This window comes from Bombyx mori, chromosome 19 (assembly GCF_030269925.1).
Source record: "Bombyx mori chromosome 19, ASM3026992v2".
Taxonomy (NCBI): Eukaryota; Metazoa; Arthropoda; class Insecta; order Lepidoptera; family Bombycidae; genus Bombyx; species Bombyx mori.
The window spans coordinates 11,076,409-11,093,941 of record NC_085125.1 but is presented as its reverse complement, the minus strand read 5'-3'; the positions used below and the strand labels follow the sequence as shown (position 1 = coordinate 11,093,941).

The window sequence follows — 17,533 nt, the reverse complement described above, 5'->3', positions numbered from 1 at the left end:
GCTTTTATAAAATAACGAAGGTCTGGCTGTCGCGGGCTCTTGGGCTATCGTCGAACCCGTCGCTTGCGAAGAAGGGTTCGACGTGTGAATTAACCCATAGACACAGCCCACTGAGTTTCTCGTCGAAACTCTCTTTTCAGTGGGTCGCGTTTTCGATCCGGTGGTAGATTCTGCGAAGCACTGCTCTTGCTAGGGCCAGTGTTATCAACACACCCGGCTTGAGCCCCGTGAGCTCTCCTACACGTCAAGGAGAAGCTGATATAGCCTCTCAAGGCTATCAGCATGGGTTGGTCGTACATCATGGTTGGGTGAATAGCGGAGGCGGAGGTGTTAACGCGCCTAGTCGGGAGTGGGATGCTCAAAGTGGTATTCGGAGGGCAACCCCTTTTGAAGAGCACCGCTGTACTTTTCGTGGGGTTGATGTCGATGTGCCACTTCCAGAAACACTGTCTCATGGTGGTAGCTGCGGTCTGGAGTCGCCGATACAATAACGACTTCTTCCTACACGAGTTGTAGATAGCCGTGTCATCGGCGAAGATGGGTCTCCGGAGACCGGGGTATATCATTGATATACGAACTGAACAGTAACAGAGAGACAGAGCGGTGCCTTGCGGGACTCCGGCTGTAACGTGACGGGGGCGGGAGCGCGTTCCCTCAACTCGATATCGGAATGCTGCCTGACGGCAAACATACCACGGATGGTTATAGGTACCTACCATAGCATAGTGCATTATTAGTTTGTGAGTGAATGTGTTATTATAAATCTTTACAAATATATTAATTTTCTTTATTACCAAAAATTAATAATTAAACATTAAAAATTTATCTAAGTGTAAAGCTACTTATAAATAGAAAATCTAAATTATTTATATAATATAAATATTAATAATTATGTATATGAATTATATATCTAGATTCTTTAACAAATTAACTGTAATAATAAATAAACGAAATATCGTTAATTGATATTATCTAATATATCGTGATAAAAACTAAAATTTGTACGAATATTTCTGTCATGCTCTGTGCAAATACGCAATTCCATTCTCTAGAAAGTGGCCGTTTCGGTAGCTCGTTTACAATATTATTTATCACCGATCTGCTAGTGTAACCTACTTGAAGCTACCGATTAAGTTATTTTTAACGAAATGTCCCAGAAAATTAATGTGGTCTGTAGTGGTATTTCATATTGCCTATCCCTATTTAATATATAATGGACGTGTGAGAGGTGATTATGATCGTGATGATTTGGTATGAAACGCAAATATACACTACCCTGTACCCGTCCGCTTCGCTGGACATTTAAAATTGACATTACTATTTCTCACCCCCACAAATATTCTCATCATTAACGCCCCCGCAACTGGTGTAGGGAATCCAACACTCATATAAATATCTAAGTCTATCCATTAAGTACATGTATTTTCTACATGGATACCAAGTTTCAAGTCAATCGGATGCATAGTTCAGTAGTTATAACGGAACATCCGTAAAATCCACTGTACATTTATATATTATTATAGACTTATTTTTTTTTCAATACTGGTCAGATTATATATGTAGCATGAATAGAAAGTCTAAATTCCTCACAAGACCAGTTTACTGACTTAGCAAAATTCGGAAATGCGAAGCTGCATTACGATTAACGTACCAAATCACTTCGCGGAGATACAAATGCTAAAACGATGTTGTTAATTAGGTGAGAAATCAGTATTTTTATTTCTTTGATAGATAAACCACCTATTAGATGTTGACCCGTCACCGTAGTCCTTATACACCACAATCTAATGACACCGATCTTGAAACATTAAGTATAACAGTCGCCATCATTAAAACCGGAACATATGATGGCTTCGATGCAGAAATAGGTAGAACTGCGATACATGTACAGACTTAAAATATACCCTACCAACATGAAATGCTGGTGAGCGATCAGAGTACCCTAACATAGTGCTCAGAGGATGCTATTGCTTACTCTCCAGTAAAACTCTTAGCCGCGACATTAACGAGAAGAGATGGGATGGAGCTTTTTGTCCCCAACCTATTTGCTGGTAGTCTACGGGGCTATTCCAAATACGCCCGGACGGGTAGGTGAGCTCACGGGCTCAACCTGAGAGAATTTACTAACACTAGCCCTAGCAAGGGCAGTGCTTCGCAGAGTTTACCACCGGATCGGAGTCGCGACCCACTGAGAAGATCCGGTGAGAAACTCAGTGGGCTAGAGGATGGAGCTATTTTAGACAATACACAACAAAAACTCTATTTGTTTAATTGTGTTTAGATAAGGAAGCTATTTCAAACATTTCCTCAAAATTCTATCACACACTATTAGTAACCAATGCAGTGTCATCCTTGTCGATACTGATTTAGATCATTCAAGTATGACAAACACTCGAGTGCTTTGAATACAAATTTGTTAGCAAGATTGCCTGCCTTAACAATGCTTACTAATCGAAAGCCATTAAGCATTAAATATGAAAACAGTGTAATTCAACAAAAGTCAACAAGAGAACGCCTACAGAAATATTTTTTATACAAAAAATATCTTCATAACCTCAAATTGTATTTTTTTTAATTTCTTTAATAGTTATATTATCATTACATTATTATTATTGATATTAGTATAATATAATGATAATACTAATATATTATAATGTAACTATATATGTTTTTCAAATCGGTAAATACACCGCCGTTAATTACTTTTCTTAGATGATTCTTTTCTGAGCGAATAAGATCGCCCATTGTACCTTTTGCGTTTAATGTATTACATTTCTTTTGATAATCTGTACCATGGTTTACAATAAAACATATCGTATTATACATATACACAACCAGAATGAAAACTAAAGATAAATCGTCCTAAAATTAAGATTACTGATAATAATTTACGAATAATGTCAAGGTTAATAGCCATCTATTTAAGAAGAGCCTCCGAAAGCTAACGACCCAAAGACCGCCACATAGTTCAAATTAACCATTAATCTTTGAGTTTGTGAGCTGTGACAATCAAACGTACTGACGGATTAAATACGATAACAATTACATTGGCTTAGCAATTAATTAAACCTCTTTATAAATTACTATTTTTTCCGTAAAAATTGTATTATTTTTTTATTGCTTAAATGGGTGGATGAACTCACAGCCCACTTGGTGTTAAGTGGTTACTGGAGCCCATAGACATCCACAACGTAAATTCGCCACCCACCTTGAGATATGTTCTAAGGTCTCAACTAACTATAACTATACAGTTACAACGGCTGCTCCACCCTTCAAACCGAAACGCATTACTGCTTCACGGCAGAAATAGGCAGGGTGGTGGTAACCACCCGCGCGGACTCACAATAGGTCCTACCACAAGTAATACAGTAAATATACAGTAAATATAACTCACTGAGTTTCTCGCCTGATCTTCTTAGTGGGTCGCGATTCCGATCCGGTGGTAGATTCTGAGAAGCACTGCTCTTGCTAGGTTGAGCCCGTGAGCTCACCTACCCGTCCGGACGTAGCTGGCATAGCCTTTTAGGCTCCCAGAGAATAGGTAGGGAAAAAATATATAAATATCTCACAAGAAACGTTATAATTATGATCTATAAAAGGTCATGACTCATAATATAGCGTTTCATTGTGGCAATGTATTTTGCGATGTTAAAAATCCTTAGATATTTTGCAATAACAATAATAATTACAATGTTTACCAAGACTGTCCGACAGTATAATGGTTTTAAAGGATTGTTTATTTTCAAGATAAGAATTGAAACGCTCAGCAAATTAAGCTAAAGTAGTTTGTGGGGAATGTAAATATTATTAGTTATGATTATATTATACGTTTGCGTATTTACAAAATACTAGTCGACTATAATTAATTGAAATTGTAAGTTTGTACACTATTATGATTGTATTTTCAAAGACTATTATAGGTACTTCTATAATCACAAATTTCGCCAAGGCTACACTATAGAAAAATATTAATAAACACAAACAATATTTAATCTATTCTCGATTTGACTACCGACGTCAAGAACAAAAGCTTGACAACTAATTTGACAATAAATAAATAGTATGCATGCGTGTGTGCGTCAAATACACGGTAGTGTGTGTAACATTTTTTTGTATTGATTTAATGTATTTATTAGGTATAATTTAAAAAAATATCAATATTCTGCACTCCTTCTCTATATTCTCTATAAGTGTAGGAAATTTCATACTCCTCCGTCCGCGCAATTTTCGTAAAAAGGGATACAAATTTTTCCTTCACGTATTAATATAAAGATTACATATTTGTTTTAATACAAGATAAAATAACTACCTAAGCCACCTTCTATTGTCTTTTATTTTATTTTATTTTATTATCCTGTAATAATCTAAGTCTGTGTAAAAGGTAATAAATGAGTAATTACAATTGAAGACATGAGTGGATGAAGGGGTAGATAGTTTTTTTTTTTTTTTTTTTTTTTATTGCCTTTGTAGGCAGAGGAGCGTACGGCCCACCTGATGGTAAGTGGTTACCGTCGCCCATGGACTTCAGCAATGCCAGGAGCAGAGCCAAGCCGCTGCCTACTGCTTAATACTCTCCACAAGCCTCGTTTGAAGAAGGACATGTCATAGCGTTCGGGAAACACCGTGGAGGGGAGCTCATTCCATAGCCGGATGGTACGTGGCAAAAAATACCTCTGGAAACGCACTGTGGATGACCGCAGTGGCTCCAGGTAGTATGGATGAACTCTACTCCGGTGGCGGGCGGTGCGATGGTAAAAACGAGACGTTGGTATCATCTCGAACAATTCCTCAGAGCACTCCCCATGGAACATGCGGTACAAAATACAGAGGGATCCGAAGTCCCTCCGCAGACCCAGAGGCTCCAAGCGATCCGTGAGAATGGGGTTATCGACAATCCGAACGGCTCTCTTCTGTATGGAGTCAAATGGAAGAAGCTGGTATTTGGGAGCCCCGGCCCAGAGATGGGAGCAGTACTCCACGCGAGGCCGGACTTGTGCTTTATAGAGCAAAAGTCTTTGTCCAGGCGTGAAGTACCGCTTCGCTCTGTTGAGGACTCCCAGCATTTTGGACGCCAACTTGGCTTTGCCTTCCAAATGACTCCGAAATTGGACATCGCTCGAAATGTCGACCCCAAGTATCCCGAAACTCCCGGAAGCTTGCAGGGATACTCCTTGGAATTGCGGCGCCATGACAAAGGGGTCCTTCTTCGCAGTGAACGCGCAAACTTGTGTCTTTGTCGGGTTGAATTGAACCAAGTTCAATTCACCCCATTCGGAGACTCGCCCCAGAGAGTTCTCCACTTCAGACACAAGTTTTGATCGTCTCTCTTGCACCACGCTCCGAGAGAGACTCTGATGGGAGATATATCGCGCATCCCCCGTGCTGTCATCCGCATAGCAATGCATGCCATCAATAGACAGCATGTCATTGATATACAGGATGAAGAGCGTGGGGGAGAGCACCGAACCTTGTGGAACGCCAGCGTTAATGGTCATGGTATCAGAGCAGTCACCGTCTACAACGACAGTGATGCTCCGCCCATCCAAAAAGCTAGCGATCCACTTGCAGAGACCCTCGGGGATTCCATAAGATGGTAACTTCGATAGAAGTGCCCTATGCCAGACCCTGTCGAAGGCCTTCGCGATATCAAGGCTCACAGCAAGAGCCTCGCCCTTGCTCTCCAAGGCTTCAGCCCACCTGTGAGTAAGGTATACAAGAAGATCGCCAGCTGAGCGACCGTGACGGAAACCGTACTGTCGGTCACTGATCAGCTGGCGATCCTCCAGATACTTCAGGAGTTGTATATTTATTATTCGCTCCATCACCTTGGAAAGCAAGGAAGTTATCGCGATAGGCCTATAACTCGATGGGTCCATTTTTAAGATTTTTGAGTTTTTACATTGAACTAGAGGTCCCGCAGTAGTCGAAATTCGACTATAATTAATTGGAATTGTAAGTTTGTACACTATTATGATTGTATTTTATACTTCTATAATCACAAATTTCGCCAAGGCTACACTATAAAAAAATATTAATAAAGACAAACAATATTTAATCTATTCTCAATTTGACCACAGACGTCAAGAACAAAAGTTTGACAATAATTTTATATTTTTTATTACTGGTGGTAGGACCTCTTGTGAGTCCGCACGGGTAGGTACCACCTCCCTGCCTATTTCAGCCGTGAAGCAGTAATGCGTTTCGGTTTGAAGGGTGGGGCAGCCGTTGTAACTATACTGAGACCTTAGAACTTATATCTCAAGGTGCGTGGCGCATTTACATTGTAGATGTCTATGGGCTCCAGTTACCACTTAACACCAGGTGGGCTGTGAGCTCGTCCACTCACCTCAGCAATAAAAAAAAAAAAAAAAAAAAAAAAAAAATGGTATGCATGCGTGTGTGCGTCAAATACATGGTATGTAGTGTGTGTAATGTTTTCTTTATTGATTTAATGTATCTTTTATGCATTATTTAAAAAAAATTTTAGCATTGTGCACTTCTTCTCTATATTCTCTATAAGTGTGGAAAATTTCATACTCCTCCGTCCCCGCAATTTTCGTAAAAAGGGATACAAAGTTTTTGCTTCACGTATTAATATATAGATAAAGGTGTTCCCCCTACTTCTTCAGTCGATCGCTCATTGCTGAGCATCGTGATGCGCCCGCTTGTGACCTTTTTTTGTAATTTGTAGCCACTTTTGTCGGTCAGTGGCACAGTGAAGTGCGTGGCTCAGTCTCATGTCCAGATACTCAGACAGTTGGTCATTCCATCTTTTTCGGCTCCGACCTCTGGATCGTCTTCCATCCACTTTACTCGTCACTATGAGTCTCTCCAGATTGTCAGAGGGTTTTCTTGCTATATGACCAAAGTGTTGGAGCACTCTATATGGACATTTGGTGGATAGCCTCTGGTAAATTTTTAGCTCGTTGAGGATGGAATAAAGGTATTATGTGCCTATAAACCATATTAGACCTTAAAATTTTGGGTTTAAGGGCTGTTTTTGGAAATTGCATGTGATGAAGGAGTTATGTACGAAGAAAAAGTACAAGTAACAAATGTTTATTGTCCGTTTTCTCAAAATTAACAAATTGTATCATATCCCCTTCATCCACTCGTGTCTTTAATTACTCTTCTTAAAACATATAATATATCTGTTAATTGGCTGCAAGTACCTATTTTCGAATCATTTAAATTCAATTTTAACGTGCACTCACGGCTCGTAGTTAAGTAGTTATATGAAATGATTTTTTTGCAAAAATAAAATTTGTTACGTATGTTGTTTACTTTATTCCTTTTAGTCTTATGGAAAAATACCGAACGATATTCAAAACAAAATATAGATAGAGACCTGTTCGCGTAACGAAATTATTTTACAATAAAAATAACTTAAATAACTTGTTACTATTTAAAAAAAAAAAAACCTTTTTGTTTTCGAACGTTCTCAAAATCCTGTTTTCCAAGGCAGAAATAATACCGATAAAATCGTTTTAAAACACACAAATATTTTGTCTTTTTTTTTCATTAAATCTGTTTGTGCAAAATCTACTGATCTCCTCATAACAAAATTGTTCGACAAAACATATTAACCTTGAACCAGTCTACTAGTTGTTATGGAGATTTTTTGGAGTTTACGGCATCTTTTATTTAATTAACATTAACGATAAAACTTATCAATAATAATTACAAATACCATACTAGAACAGTATAGTAATTATACAATAAGTACAAATAAAGCTACATATATATGTATCTTGTTACTTGGCATATTTCTGAGTTCGGCGGAATCCCGAACGAAGTTCTGAGTCTTGTGCGTTTTTCAATTGAGAACATTTCGATACCTTATGGTATTAATAGGAAAATAAAGCACCTACCAATTCAAATCATCCTTATTTATTAAATTATTTCATATGAAGGAGACGTAATCATGAAACAATTTCCATTTGTCAATCTTTAGAACCGAGATATTGAAATTTACTAGCTCTATCAAGAAGTCAACAAACCATAGACACTGTGAGTTCTGTTACCCACCATAAACCATGAGGATGTCTCAACTCTCAATCGCGTCATATGATGGTGATAACGATGCCTCATTTGGCCTTATTCATTAAAGCTTATACTATATCTGTTCATAAAATATTTATAACTGTTAATACCATGCACCCCACGCTTTTTTTTACAATAAAATCATTTTTTCTTACACTATTTTTAATTCAAATTTATTATTCATTTTTAAGTTGAATTTTAATTATTTCAATTTATCAACAATTTCATCTGAATCAGTCGTTAACTTATCCAAGAAATAGGTGATCGGCGCGCCTGATAGTTTCCCTTCTTGGTCTTGACGCAGACACTCCGGGTCTCAGGAAAACAAAAAAAATCGCTAATCCTGATTATCCTAGCAAGGATAACGGATCGAACTGTTTAAAATATTGAATTGTTTTTGGTCCTTAATGAGTATGCCAAATTTCGAGTTAAGCCGACGTTTTGAAGGGGGTCCAAAATCTTGTACAATGATTCCGTTACACACTAACAACATATATACTATATTATAATACGTATGAAGCTAATAAAAGCGTATTAAAAATTGTGCGCGGGCAACTTGGTGCACGCGAAAGAAGTGAAACTTGTTTTGCGGTGTGTAGTGTTGTGGTTTTCTGCATTCCTCATCCTTAAATCAAAATTATCTTGTAATAGGGAATGCATGTTTAAGAGAAACGACATCATTTATATCAATCACTACATAGTATAAAACAAAGTCGCTTTCTCTGTCCCTATATCCCTATGTATTCTTAAATCTTTAAAACTACGCAACGGATTTTGATGCGGTTTTTTTTAATAGATAGAGTGATTGAAGAGGAAGGTTTATATGTATAATAACATCCATTAAATAGTGGAGAAATCAATAATAAATTACGGTTTCCGAAGCGAAGCGAGGGCGGGTCGCTAGTGAAGGATAAAAGAAAATATTTATATTTCCATAATTTAAAATATACTAGCGACTTTTAACACTAGTGTTTTCATTATTCATATACGGAGCAGAGACATGGACTATAAAGAAAGCTGACCGCAATCGGATTGATGCCTTCGAAATGTGGTGCTGGAGGAGGATGTTGGGTATTCCCTGGACCGCACGCCGCACCAATGTATCTATCCTAGCTCAGTTGAAGATCCGGACTAGACTCTCCACCATTTGCATGCGAAGGATACTTGAATACTTTGGCCACATCGCAAGGAAAGACAGTGACAACTTGGAGAAATTGGTGGTCACTGGAAAGGTCGAGGGCAAGCGACCAAGAGGCAGGAACCCGACCCGTTGGACGGACCAGATTCGTGCAGCCCTGGATACCACAGTGCACTGCACTCAGCTGCAGATAGGAACAGATGGCGGTGCACTATAAAAAACAAACTGTTTCAAGGCCATGACCACGACCCTTAGTAATGAGGAAACCGACGCAAGGAGGAGGAGCGACTTTTAAAAATTTAAGCATACATAGGGATATAGGTATAGAGAAAGCGACTTTGTTTTATACTATGTAGTGATTATAAATAAAATATAAGATAGTTAATATGTTACTGCCATCTACAGAAGCAATAAGAAATTAATAACAAGCCATTTAGAGGCCAACGCCCTTAAACAGAATGTGAATAAGAGAAACGACCCAGTTCGCTTTCTCCCTCTCTCCAAGGTCGAGTGGTTCGCGAGACGCTCTGTCTATTTTCTCACTCTCGCTCATCCTAAGTTGCATCTTTTCTCTCTAGCCGTAACGAATCTGTCGCGAGTTAAATTTTAATCTCAACGCGCCCAAGCAAGTGTGAATTTTCTGAGCCGTACCATAACCTCGTTACAAATCACATAGTTACGTAAAGACTGTTACGTAAATTACCGATAGCGGCAAAGTTAAATTAATTCTACATAAAATTCGTCTAACACTTTCCCTAGTTCACTGACTCGTGAGTGACGTCACAGTGACGTAATCGCAATAACCGCAGTTATTTCTTGTTTACACACAAAACTTATATTTGCTCGTAACTTGCATAGATAGTTCAGTGCAATGTGTTTTATTTTAAATTCGCTTGCGTAGTAGAGCTCATAGTAAAACCTGAAATTAGGCTGACTGCGATTAAAAGGCAAAAATAGATAGAAGAATGTTAAAGTACAATGAATATAAAAAAAACACGGTGAAATAGCAAAATAACAAATAAATTTATTTGATCTTTTTTATCATGCTGATATTAGTCATGATTTTAGAGCGTAATTATAAAATTATTGCATTGTCATTTGTCCATGATGCGTGTGTACATTTTCAAGTTAATCAGGCGCCTTGAAGTCAATTAAAATTGCGTTCAAACACTTAATAAATAAATTCATATAATTATCAAAATTCTTCCACAAGAACAACTAACTAATGCAAATTTTTAACCAACAATAGATTGGCTTCATAGCCTCATGTCATCAGCGGGATCTGTAATTAAAATTGAAATGCTATGATAAGTAGAAGGCTCGCTGGTAATATGAAAAGTTACTATCACTCATTAATAATAGTAACTTTTCATTATTAATGAATAATAAGCCGATCATTATCGAAAAGAATGAATAAGATATGGTTTTGAACCAGTATTACAAGTAATCTTTGAAATAATTTACCTAGATATATTTTTTAATGTCTTAATTGTTCTTGAAACAAGACGATCTCTGATTCTCATGGTAGACAATTAAATTAATAATTTTGTCGTCTTCCGCGTCCGTATTGTTCTTTCAATTTTAATTCAAAATCAAACTTCTTTGAGTAAAGTACACTTTTGCATGTGTTTTTTTTTCCTAATATATCTTAGATGTTTATGCTGTACACGACGATTATCTACATACACTTCATTTAATATAATTGCGTGCTTGTTGAGTTGATTAGAATTATGTCACTGAATTGATATGTGATTAAATTTATAAAATGCCCGGTTTACTATTGATGTGACTACGCCGGAGCGCATTTCTTGGTGCATCAAATTTATTCATACGATAAATTTACCACCTATTATATAGCATAGCAATAGATAGTCTCACAATTAAACCGTTGAAGAGAACTTCAATGCCAGAGCTTGAAAGGAACACGTCGTGCGTCTGACAACTTGACGATTCATCGCGGGCTCACAGCGTACAAACTTACAAAAATGACAAATACCTACTTGTGATTATCTATATATTAATACGTCAAGCAAAAACTTTATACCCCTTTTTAAGAAAATTGCGCGGACAGAGGAATATGAAATTTCTCACACTTATAGAGAATATAGAGAAGAAGTGCAGAATGTTAATATTTCTTTTAATCATGCCTAAAAAATTCATTAAATAAATAAAGAAAACATCACACACACTACCATGTATTTGAGTCAACACATATACACACACATATACTCAGTGTTTATTGTCAAACTTTTGTCATTGTTGAAAATCTGTGCTCAAATTGAGAATAGGTTAATATTGTTTGTCTTTAACATCATTTGTCTATAGTGTGTAGTCTTGGCGAAATCTGTGAGTATGGTTTAAAATTATAATAGTCTTTGACAATATAACCATAATAATGCTCAAACTTATAATTTCAATTAATTATAGTCGAAGTTCCACTACAGAGGGACCACTAGTTTCAATTCGTGTTTTCGTTTCGTGTAGTATTTTATTGGTATTTTCTGGAAATCTAATACATCGTATGCTTTAGAAGACTTAAAAAGTAGCTTTTACCTAATTTTGAATCTGTAATATTTCGCACCACACACCCACATTACGTTGCTGGGCCGTGCAAACGACGTAAGTGATTCGTCAATTGAAAAAACAGTGTGTTGTTTACAGAGAAAGCGGATGTTTGTAAATGCAGTCAACGGAGGCATTTCTCTGTGCCGCGTGCCGGCTACGAGTTAGATAGCAACTTGACCGCAATGATGGTGACACGGATACAAATCGAGGGCTGAGGTTTCCTTTGCAAGCCATGACGTACTTAAAACATTATTTTTTAATAAAGCTAGTCATTCCGTGAAAACGTGACCTCTAGAGGTGAACTACAAAAGTTCGTTCTGGGTCGTATATAATGTTTTTTAACGACAGCATACCTTTCTAGAAGTTTCGTTTTAAATAAGAATTCGAAAATTCAATTTTATTTAGATTACAAGGGAAAATCGTCATTAATCGGATCTGTAACTCTTAAAAGAGATAGATTTCAGAAGAGATAGATTAATTATGACAGTTTTATAACTTGCAACTCAAAATTACAGATACGCTCTACTCCCAACACTTCAGTCCACGATGCCATCCGCACAGCTGAGGATACGCAAGGCTGGCGCAGGATAATCCAGCAGAAAGTTATTAAAGGTCACGACCTACAGCATTGAGGATTATCAACGCCAGGAGGAGGAGACTCAAAATTGAATCAAAGATAAAAATTCACCATTTATAAGCGTACTCGTCAAAACTCGCCTGATCAAGTAAGGCGAGTAATTCATTAACTTTAAACTCGTTCATATTTAGTTCGTTTTTGTCGTGGCCATATCTGATGCGGTGAACTTGTTTTCGTAAAAGGAACACACGCGAATCATCACTATGAAGGTCGAACTATTTTAAATTAATCTCGTTTTGAGTATCAGCCATTGTAAATTCGACATAGATTAATTATTTTAACTGGCTCTGAATTGTGATTTCGTCATTATTTATTATCAAAGAATCGTTTCAAGTCAGTGACATCGGATTGTGTACTTTTTTTTTTCTTCGTCGTGTACAATTGATTCTCTTGTTTGTGTTTGAAAATTTTAATGGATACTTTTGTATGTTTGAACAAAGGTTAAGAAAAACTAGATACAAAACATATCCTGTTGTCAATAGGTTTGAAAACAATGTTGTTTTTTAGTAAAAAAAAATTCTAAGAAAACTAAATGACTAGTGCTTGAACACTGCCTTACTTGTAATACCCCATATTATTTGGTAAAAAGTCATCAAAAATATTATACAAAACCAATAAGATATGCGTATCAGCTCCGACGCGCGACTGGAGATTATTACAAATTTAAGTGAGATTATCATTGATCATACAATAGGTAAAGGAGATAAACAACCTCATTTTTTATAATATTGAATGAATATGGTTTCGGTATTGTTTATATAAACCCTTTTATTCCTATTTATTTATATTGATTATTTAGCACATCCATTAATCGTTACATAATAGGTACATACATATACTGCAAGCTATTGTCAAGTACCAAAAGTTATTAAAACTTGAAAGAGAAAATTATTGAATAATTGAATAATTGAATTAATTTAACATGTTAAATTCAAATAAACAGCAACATAGTTGAGATAGATATATTTAATTGTTCAGGTATGGGTAGGTAATGTATTATAATATAATATATAATATAATATGGGTCTTTCATGGCAAACTTCGCCCGCGTGTTCAAAGTGTTAGAGTTTCCGTGGTAATGATATTATGTGTTTTCGGGATAAAACTATGGAGGATAGAAGAAATAAGGAACACCATCTCAGTGTATTAAAAAGTATCCGGTAAAGGGAGCCAACTAAGATGGTGCCAAGTGGAAAGATTTTAAAAAGAGCGCCAAAAACTATTAGAGAAGGATAGGTACTAAATTAAGAAGAAAAGAAAGACTTCCTACGTGAAAAGTAATATCTTTCTTTCTCTTTCTTTGCTATTACCCTCTGCTGGAGTGTAGGGATCGAATTAAATCCTTCCATTTACATCGGTCTTTGGCAGTCTGTTCTAGCTCCTCCCAGTCATTTTTTTTTCCTTCCTATGCTGATAGCCTTGAGAGGCTATTTCAGCTTCGCCCTAACATGTAGGTGAGCTCACAGGGCTCAAATCGGAAGTGTTGCTAACACTGGCCCTAGCAAGAGCAGTGCTTCGCAGAATCTACCACTGGATCGGAAACGCGACCCACTGAGAAGATCCGGCGAGAAACTCAGTGGGCTGTCTGTGTCTATGGGTTAATTCGCTCGTCGAGCCCTTCGTTGCAAGCGACGGGTTGGACGAGGACGGTGACCGGGATCCACGTAATGCCCAAGACGCCTAGTTCCTGCTCCACCGAGCGACACCAAGTTCTGGGATGGCCTCCCTTACGTGAAAAGTAATGAAAATAAATAATTGAAATATTATTAACTACAACGGATACGAAAATATTAAACTTTTCAACCCAGCACACTTCACTCTGTTTAAAAGTGCTATATTGATATCATTTCCATTTACTACACTGGTGCTATTTCGGTGAGACTTACAACGATAACTAGCTGTTTAAAGGTTATATGTTTATAGATAATACACTTAATATTTAAGAATGGTGCTTCCTACTTCTACCCTCTATAAATAAATATTTACTAACAATCACGCCACGTTAACTGGTCCCGTGATAAGTTCGTAAAGAACTTGTGTTACAGGTACCAGATAACGGATATAAATGTAAGATTTTTATTATACACATACATATATTTAATATTTAATAACATCCATAACCCTGGAAAGGACATTTATATTTATCATACAAATATCTTCCCTTGGTGGGATTCGAACCCGCGACCCCCTTGTGTAGTGACCATGTCACTTACCACTACACCAGACGGCCGTTATATAGATAAAAAGTAACAAATTTGACAATTCTGAATAAGAAAAAAATGTCTCTGACTTCATCTTCTATACTTTCGCGTTAAGCCTTTGATCATTAGCTGTTACATTTTCGTATAACTTTCTGATATATTCTATTCATACGGTGGGGCACAAGGTTTTCACGGGACATTGACATTACTAAAAACGGTCACTCGTGGTCACGAGGACTGTACTTCAAGTATTCGTAAAGAAGGAAGATGAATAAAATATAATTTAAAATTAAATAAGCTCCTACGATATGTATATGTAATAATAAACGATAATTACAATCGACCGGACCATTTTTTTTTATTGCTTAGGTGGGTGGACGAGCTCACAGCCCACATGGTGTTAAGTGGTTCTGGAGCCCATAGACATCTACAACGTAAATGCGCCACCCACCTTGAGATATAAGTTCTAAGGTCTCAGTATAGCTACAACGGCTGCCCCACCCTTCAAATCGAAACGCATTACTGCTTCACGGCAGAAATAGGCAGGGTGGTGGTACCTATCCGCGCGGACTCACAAGAGGTCCTACCACCAGTAATTACGCAAATTATAATTTTGCGGGTTTCATTTTTATTACACGATGTTATTCCTTCACCGTGGAAGTCAATCGTGAACATTTGTTGAGTACGTATTTCATTAAAAAAATTTGTACCCGCCTGAGATTCGAACACCGGTGCATCGCTCAACACGAGTGCACCGGACGTCTTATCCTTTAGGCCACGACGACTCCATAGATTTAACGCCAATCGTTCCAAAATTCATACAATAATCATTATTACATTGTGAAGATTCTCAATGTAACAATGATAATGTAGATACATTATCATAGCTTTTTTTTATTGAGAATTAATATAGTTTGTGAGACTATATAATTTAAATAATAACAACAACAACAACAATATTAGTTCCAAGGAATTTTATCGGAGTAGCACACATTAAGCTGTCGGGTTATATTTAACTTCAAGTGCACTTAATTGACATTCAATATGCGATACGTGTTACCAAAGAGTATGTATATAAAAAAGACAGAGACTTATTTTTATTTATGTATACTATGGAGGGTAAGGAACATACACCATCTCGTATAGAAGAGAAGTTGAAAAAGTGTCCACCTGTAAAAAGCATCCTATTGTTGAAAGACTCACCGAAATAGCTTTAATCTAGGAAGTGGAAATTAAATGAATATCGTAGTTTTAAAAAGAGTGAAGTGTTCTGGATTGAAGTTAACTATGGTAGATTATGGCGCTGTTTTTTTAAATCCTTCCACTTAAAGACTTCCTTTATTACACGAATCTTTGTCTTTCTTCTTCTTTCGTCAGTTATAAAAATTCACTTCTAGCATACTTTAATCTATGTCTAATGAAGTGTAATGAAGATTATTAAATTGCACGGAATCTAGGCATTCCACTCCCGGAATCAAGGAGAACTTGAATGCATTTTTTATTCATTTAAGTACGTAAGTATGTAGTACATTAATATGTACTAGTGGTAAATAAAAGTACTGAGTATACGAATTGCGGATTATCAGATTACGTTTATTATCGTTTTTGTGTTCTGAAATAGGGCACGTTTGCCTGAGTTTCTCACCGGATCATCTCAGTGGGTCGCGATACCGACCCGTAGATTCAGCGAAGCACTGCTCTAGTGTTAGTAAGCTCTCTCAGGTTGAGCTCGTATGCTCACAAAACTCGCCCGCGATAAGTTGGAATAGCCTTTGGTATTGTATTGCTAATAGCCTAAGAGACTACCAGCAATACTGGTGGTAGGACCTCTTGTGAGTCCGCGCGGGTAGGTAACATCACCACGCCTATTTCTGCCGTGAAGTAGTAATGCGTTTCGGTTTGAAGGGCGGGGCAGCCGTTGTAACTACACTTGAGACCTTAGAACTGATATCTCAAGGCGGGTGGCGCATTTACGTCGAAAATGTCTATGAGCTCTAGTAACCAATTAACACCAGGTGGGCTGTGAGCTCGTCCACCCAGCAATAAAAAAAGAGAATAAAGGGCACGTACTTGACAAAGCATTAAGTACGTGCTTTTACAAGGTAGAAATATCGAAAAAACAATTGATATTTTTGTAATAAAAGTACCGCTGGAATATAAATCACAATCATGCTAATGAAATTACCTACATATAGAGTTATAGAAATAATAATAAAAAATTAGGTACTAAAATCGGCATTTGCGCCCGGGACTCCCAAGTTATTTATTTAATACGGGATTTACAGCTAAATCTGCATTGAAAAGTGTTCAGAAGTTTAGAAGTTATTAATAAATAGTATGTTAGTACTACATCGACAAATAAAATTGTATTTTTTTATTTTTATAGTGATTAATGAAGCTAGTTTAAACAAAAAAAAAATAACAGGACAATTTGCTTGTGCTACATTAAGATTTTCGAAATAAACGTGTCGAATAATTACGGTAATAATCAACTAGAACGTGATTTTTTTTTATAAATTTAAACATAAACATATGGCAATTAGTTAAAAATAAATTTGAAATGATAACAAGACGTCATGTAAGGTTAACATAAAATCTAAAAACTACGCAAAAAACATTTCCATGCGCTAACTTACTTGAAGCGTGTAGCTGTTCAAACTGGTCTTAATTAAAGATGGTCTAAAATAGAGAGTTGAAATAATGGTCCAGGAGCCAGGTACAATTTTGGTCAATTATTTATTCTCGAGCGAAACTTCGTAAAATGCATTAGGGACCTATACTATGAATACTCGCGACCGTCAGCTGCGACTACGCGGGTGGGGCGGGCAGTGGCAGCCTCCCACGCATGGAAAAGTTTTTTCAGTCATTTCCTCCCACTTGAAAATTTGTCAGATTATAGTTAACCTAGTATTTTGAAAGAAAAAAAAAAGTCAGCTGACCGTAATATGG

General features: G+C 36.9%; 2 long non-coding RNA genes across 2 annotated transcripts; one reads left to right on the top strand and one right to left on the bottom strand.

The window, feature by feature from the left end:
- Positions 1 to 10,185: 10,185 nt before the first annotated feature.
- Positions 10,186 to 10,783, bottom strand: LOC119629959 (uncharacterized). The gene is made up of 2 exons (XR_009975717.1): positions 10,646 to 10,783; positions 10,186 to 10,463 (listed from the first exon to the last, which is right to left on the bottom strand). It is a non-coding gene; the product is annotated as an uncharacterized LOC119629959 (long non-coding RNA).
- Positions 10,784 to 11,254: 471 nt separating this feature from the next.
- On the top strand, positions 11,255 to 13,348 carry LOC110386002 (uncharacterized). Its single transcript, XR_009975716.1, has 2 exons — positions 11,255 to 11,983; positions 12,262 to 13,348. It is a non-coding gene; the product is annotated as an uncharacterized LOC110386002 (long non-coding RNA).
- Positions 13,349 to 17,533: the final 4,185 nt, after the last annotated feature.